The sequence below is a fragment of the Prinia subflava genome, chromosome Z, assembly GCF_021018805.1.
Source record: "Prinia subflava isolate CZ2003 ecotype Zambia chromosome Z, Cam_Psub_1.2, whole genome shotgun sequence".
Classification (NCBI taxonomy): Eukaryota; Metazoa; Chordata; class Aves; order Passeriformes; family Cisticolidae; genus Prinia; species Prinia subflava.
Window position 1 is genome coordinate 22,273,908 of NC_086283.1, and position 7,114 is coordinate 22,281,021.

The following is a 7,114-nucleotide window of genomic DNA, read 5'->3' on the forward strand; positions in this document are numbered from 1 at the left end:
TCAATTCTTAACATTTTATTTCTTTACTGGGTTAAACAAGGAGCAGAGAAAACCTCGGCCCCAAAATACAACAGAACTGAAAGCATTACAGGTACAGAGACTATTGAACACAGAGAGTAGTAGGATAATATTTTAATACAACTGAATTATAGCATGGGATTGTGTTTTTGTTGGATTTTTTGTTTGTTTGTTTTTTGTCAAACCAGTCTGGAAAATAAATGTAATAGGAACTAGTGCAAAAAAGTTCTAAACATGAAGCACAGTGTATAAAATGGCATAAGAAAACTGTCCCTTCGAGGACACAGTCACTTTCTTATGACAGAAGGGAGAAAGAGAAACAGAAGGGGGGTGGGAACAGAGGGAGGATCCAGGAGGCAGAGGAGGAAAAGCTGGAAAGAAAGAGAAATCGGGCCGGGGGATTAGAAAGGATACTTTGACTTCAGCAATGTTGGTTTGTGTTTCACCACCACACACGGTTGAAGGACCTCATTGGGGTCGGGCCGAGCTCTGTCACCACCCACATGGCACAAGCACTTGAGAAGGGTTCGGGCACCAGCAACCTGGGCACTGCAGAGGTCGGGTCCCACAGGTCTCCCTGAGGTCTCCCAAGGCCCTGGGACGCCCAGCGCAAGGCAGGGAGCCCCAGCTTGGACACACTCTGGAGGGAGAAGGGCACGAGGGGCTGGGGTCTCCTCCTGCTCTCCCTTCCCATATCCCTCCTGAATACGGCATTGGCTCCCTCAAGGACCAGCACATGTAATTTATTCCCAATTTCCACCCCTTTGCTCAGATGGGAGCGTCTCCCTTTTGAAGGCATCCTGAGGCTGTGTCCAAACAGGAGGCTCAGAGGAGCTGCATTCAGTTTGGGTTGGAATGGAAAACCAAACCAAACGTCCATCAGAGGGATGGAAGGGGATCCCCAGGAATTCCTCCCAAGCATCAGCATCTCTGATTCCCATGGGGAAGGTGTCCCTGCATTCCCAAGGTGTTATACCACCCTGCTTAGCCAGGATGCACTCCAGCCTGTTCCCACCATGGAGCCACCCAGCCTCCTGCCCTGGAGAAACTGGCTGGATACTATTTTAAGGAGAGCTGGTTGGAATTCCTTACAAATTGCTATTCTCTCCCAATCTGCTGCCGCCTGTTCCAACTGTGCGAGCAGAAAAAGTGTGATTGATATTTAATTTTTTCTGCCTTGTTTTCTTTTTGGAAAATGAAAGGTTTTGTGGGAAAGGACTGTTTTGGATGCATTTCTCAATCTGAAAAAAAAAAAAAGAAAAGAAAAAAATTGGTCATAATGATCAATCTGGCTTGTTTTGACAAGTTTCAAAATTAAAAAAAATCACTGTCTGGCTCTTTTTGTCTTTTTGTTTTGCAACTCAGGCATGTCCAGTTCCCAAATACATTTAAAAATGGTAAAACCAACCCCAAATTTCATAAGCCAAACCTAATTATTGGGGTTTTTTTGTTGAGTTTCAGTTTACAACAAGCGGAATTGTTGACTTTCTGGGTTGAAAAAGGATCATCCTGAAGAGCTAAAAAGGCTGGAAACTGCTCCTGGCCTGCCTGGAATGCAAGTCCTGCAGATTTGGAGCAGGAAAGGGTGGAGGGACAGGGCTCGGGAACTCACTCATCTCCTGCTCAGCCCTCTCAGAGGGGCTGAGTGCTTTGATAAAACCCCAACAACTTTTAAAATTTATTATTCCTTATTTTTTATGATCCTCAATTAAAAATGGTCCATCCCCCATCACAGAGACATGTAGGGCTGAGAGGTCCCCGGAAGAGCCACTTGGACTGACAATACCCAAAAAGAGCTGCTAAAATCCTTCCATTCCTGCAAGAAAATGGACTCATGGTAGAAGTTGTGCAGCTCCAGGAGCTTGGAGCATGCTTCTTCTATGGGAGAAGGGATGGTTTTGGAGTTGTATGATGGTGGTACCTCCAGCTGGGATGCTCATGAACTAACTTTTGGACTGAAGGAGATCCTTAACATCCAACCTGGCCCTTCCCAACTTTTCCAGCCTAGTTTAAGAGAGGTTTAACCCCCAGGGGCGGGAAGCCCCAGGGAAGCACAAAAAGCTGATACACAGAATTCCCTGCCTGTCTTGGGTTACCATGTAAGATGTAACCAAAAGATAGGAGGAGGCAGTGTTCTTTATCTTCTCCATGACTCAGCCCTGATAAGTCCTTCCAGGGAAGCAGCAGGTGCTTTGTGGGGAGCCATCTCCACTAATGGGCCATGAGGGTCTCCTAGAATGACTCACAGAATTACATCATCCCAGTGTGAGATGCTCCACCCAGGGGGAGGAACGGAATATTCCTACCTGGATATAAACCGAAGCTTGGGACACCATGGGAGCACTACCACTGGATTCCCAGAGGACAAGAGCTCCATAACCACCACTGAACATCCAAAGAAGGACCAGATCCTTCTACAGGATCACTGCTTTGACAGAACCACATCCATCACTCCAACAGGACTGCAGCCACCATTGGATCGGACTGCTACCGCCACCCTGACCAAGAGGGTGTCAGGTTGTATCCTGACTCTGTCAATCGAAGCCACTGTTTCTGTTGTAATGCCTTTACTTTAATTTTCCTATTTAAATCGTAGTTCTGATCTGGAATCTCCCACTGGTTTGCTTTTAAACTAGGACATTTTTGGTGCCCAAGGTGGGGCCCTGCTGGTAGTGTGGCCGAGGTGGAAGATGGCGGTGGTGAAGCGCAGAGCTCTCTCCTTGCTGGCAGTTTACGCTGAGGACTCGGACCTGGAGTCAGACAGCAAGGCCAGCACTCATGGAGTGACGGGGGAGCGCCCACGGGAGACAAAGGAGGCCTGGTGCCAGTTGGGTATGGAGAAGATGACTTCACCTGCCTGGATGGGGATGAGGAAGGGTACGAACAGGAGGATGATGGGGACAGCAGGCAGTCAGAAGACGACGATTCACGGACTGAAAAATCTGAGGTTGGTGACCTTAAGGAATTCCGCGAAGTGGAATAAAGAGATCCTCATGAACCACTTGCTTCTTTTTCAGAAAGAGTGTGGAACGTGTCTCCAGATGAGATCAAAATCCCTCCTGAGCCTCCTGGCAGATATTTTAAGCAATTGCAGGATAACATTGAAAAGCTGTATGAGAGGAAAATGAAAGAGGGCATGGATATGAGCTATATCATCCAGAAGAACAAGGAATTTTGCAACCCCAGCATGTATGAAAAGCTGATCCAGTTTTGTTCCATTGATGAAATTGGTACAAATTACCCAAAGGACATGTTTGAACCTCACAGCTGGTCAGAGGATTCATATTATGAGGCACTAGCTAAAGCCCAGAATATTGAGATTGGCAAAGGCCAATACAGAACGTACAAAGATTGAATTTGTGACTGGCACTAAAAAGGGTACAACAACAAGCGCTGCTTCCACAACCACCACAACATCCAGCATCATTGTGAGAGATGCCGAGGAAAAGGAGGAGGAGCAAGTGGAATGTGTTGAGGAAGGGTCTCAAAGAATGACTCACAGAATTACATCATCCCATTGTGAGCTCCTCCGCCCTGAGGGGAGGAACTGAACATTCCTACCTGGATGTGGTCTGAGGCTTGGGACACCATGGGAGCACTACCCCTGGATTCCCAGAGGACAAGAGCTCCATAACCACCACTGGACTCCAGATCTTTTTACAGGATCGCTGCTTTGACAGAACCACATCCATCACTCCAACAGGACTGCAGCCACCATTGGATCGGACTGCTACCGCCACCCTGACCAACAGGGTGTCAGGTCTGTCAGTCTAAGCCAGTGTTTCTGTTCTATTGCCTTTATCTTAATTTCCTATTAAACTGTAGTTCTGACTTGAAATCTCCTGCTGGTTTGCTTTCAAACTAGTACACTGCCCCATCACTTTCTGGCAGAATCAGGAATGTTTCTATCCTGACTTTGTCTTCACCAAGCCCTACACACATTCCTTTCCCAGATGCCAGCAGGGGTGGGATTAGGATGAATCACAAACTGAAGGTAACCTGGGCTATGGGACCTCACTCCCTTTGGTTCTGTGGAAATCATGGAATCCCAGAGTGGTTTGGGTTAAAAGGAACCTTCAAGATAATGCAATTCCACTCCCTGCCATGGGCAGGGACACTTTCCACTATGCCAGGTTGCTCCAAGCCCCGTCCAACCTAGCCTTGGATGCTCCCAGGGGTGGGGCAGCCACAACATTTCCAAGCAATCTCAAAAACCCATCCCAAACCACCATGCTTGGTGCCACCAGAAACCAGGAGGCACCCACAGAGCTCAGCATAGGGACACTTCATGGCCTGGCCTTGCAGGATCCTGTCCAGGAGCAGCAGATTATCTGGGATATTCCCTTTATTCCCTTCCTCCAGGCAGCAGCCAAGCATCTCCTGGCTGCGCCTGTGGCCCTGAGTGGCAGTGAATGAACTGCCCTGACATCTCCTCTTGAAGCAAAGCAAAATGTGTTGGAAGAAAAACCAGTTCCAGATGTTTTCCCAGTGTTGCCAAGTTACTCAACATGTTCTGCTTTAGTTGTCAGATGCTTTCAAAGCGATTTCCCTAACTCTGGAGCACGAATGGTGAGGGCTCTCCCTGGGAATCTTCTGCCTGGGGCTACCATGGATCTGTATTTTCATAAGAAAAAGACTCAGCTAATGATTAATGTTCCCCAGAGGAAGCAGGGCCTTTCTTTGGGATTTTTCTTCAGTTATTTTAAATTAATTTGTACAACTGGCAGCTACATGAAAGTGCAAAACCCAGGAATAACGGTGGACCCAGCTCCCTTTGCTCCTTCTCTCTGCCCACACCTGGAGTTTGTGGAGACATCATCATCCCTCACTTCCCTGGGGGTGAGTAACCACCTCACCAGGGGAGAATCACTGCTTCCCACTGGCAATTTTCTCTGAGCAAGGAGAAGTTTGTCCATGAAGGAAAAGTTGAGTTTTACATATTAATCCAACACAGGGCATCTTCTTTAGGGAGAAGAGACAAGATCACAGGATGAAAACGACAAAGCCCCTTGGGTTTAAGTTCCTGGTAGGATAAATCATTTAGAGTTCATATTTTCCAAGATGGCTTTGGGAATGTGGAAAGCATTTGGGATTGCAAAGGGTGCCTGCTCTGGCGGACACAGGGTTTGGGGTGAAGCATCCCTCGACACACAGGGTAAGGAAGCCCTTCCCCTCCTTATCCAGGCACATTCCTTCTTTATCCAAGCACACTCCCTTCTTTTTCAGGCACATACCCTCCACTTTGTAATAAAAATAATGCCAGTAGTGTTTGGTGAGACAATGTCACCGTCTGATTCCTGGGCTGCTCTCTCGGAGAGCAAAGCCAGAGCACTCAGGGATGGAGGATTAGGAGGTTGTAATGTCAGACCAAAGGCAGGAATTTTATCTGACAGGCTCCTGACAATGGACTGCGCCATATACCGCTTCCAGCTGCTCCTGCTCTGAGAACAGCCTTGTCTGGATCCGTTTAAGGAGACTGGCAAAGTGTTGAATGCAGCATATGCTGCCCTAAAACCACAGAACTTACTGACAGCAGCCCAGACTTGCTAAAGAAAAGATCTCCTTCCAAAGCTTCACTCTGAGAAGACTCAGCACTTTCCTCCTACTTGCAGCAGGTAAAGCCCATTCTACGCTCCTGTGTGCTCTCTCTGGCATCTTGTTGTCTTGGGAACATACCTTGTGAGCCATGACCTGGAAAATACATGGATCTCCTGCCCTGGGGGACTCCTCACTTCCAGTGGATGGGGCTCAAACTTCCCCAGTAGCCACCCAGACCAGCCCAGTTCTGAAATGGCTCCACTTCCAGATTCACTAAGATGCAACATGTGCTCCTCACCTCCCAAGGGAGGCCTCCAGCTGGTGTTAGGGAAGGTGAAACTTTCTCACAGCTCCCAGGTCATCCCAGCAAATCCCTGCCAGCATCCCCTGAAGATGACTTGGGTTGTTGGATCTCATTCCTGTAGCTCTGTGGAAATCATGGAATGGTTTAGGCTGAAGGGATCTTAAAACCCATTCTGTTCCACCCTCTGCCATGGGCAGGGACATCTCCTACTGGATTGGGTTGCTCCAAGCCCTGTCCAATGTGGCCTTGCACACTTCTACAACTTTTCTGGGAATCCCACATCACCCATCACCACCCCCAAGCCTGGCCTGATGCTCCTAGCACCAGCAGGACACAAGGGCTTTGGGGCAACGAGAAGGAAGCACATCCCTCAGGATGGTGCTGGACCCGGATGTGGTGCAGGGACTGAGGCCGGGCCACCCCGTTCCTGCCAGCGCTGCTCAGTGTCACACATGACACAGTGAACAGGGCCAGTGACTCAGGGCCACTTGCTGACGCACCACACTGGGCTATTCTTCTCTCTTCTGATGAGTCGCTCCAAGACTGGTCACAGTCTATCTCAGAGAGAGGCGCCTGGAATTAGCTTAACTCTTGGCAGTACAGGAGAAATCTAATTTCCTCCGGGATCTGGCTGTCTGGAGGCAGGGACGGGGCTGTGCTCCCTCCCCTGGCCTGCCTGGGAGCTTTTGGTCCTTGTCAGAGCAGCTCCAGAACCCCACTGCTCACAGAAAATCATGGGACTGGATCCTGCTTTGCAGAACTGTTCCATGTCCAACTGTTCTGATTGGTGTAAACTAGGCTGAAATTATAAGGATGTCATGAGGAATAGTCAAACAAGAGACATCCTACTTTTTGGGTGGCAATAGCAAGGGAATCTGCTCGGGAAACACTCTCCATCTTCCATGAGCACCACGTCTCCCACCCCAAAAACCATGGGACAATGGGATCACAGGCCTCATCTCTGCAGGACTTTGGGAGCAGGCAACTGGTGGTGTGTAAACATCACCCCAAAGCTCTGAGATTCAAGTCAAAGCAGGAATCAAACATTCAGCTGCTTCTCAGAGCCTCTTTGGTCTGGAAATGGGCTGGAAATGTCAGGAAACCTGTGCTTCCTACGAGATGCCTGGTACTTCCTTCTTCCAGCCAGGCAGGAAGTAGCTTTGCTCATGGGGCTCTGCTCATGGGGCTCTGTTTGGTGTTGCTTCACCTCAACTGACCAGAAACCACAAAACTCCTACAGGTCATCAACTCTGG

The 7,114-nt window shown here is 48.7% G+C and overlaps 1 pseudogene; it reads left to right on the forward strand.

Annotated features, from left to right (window-relative positions):
* Positions 1–3,569, forward strand: LOC134564188 (SAP30-binding protein-like; annotated as a pseudogene).
* The last annotated feature ends 3,545 nt before the right edge of the window (positions 3,570–7,114 follow it).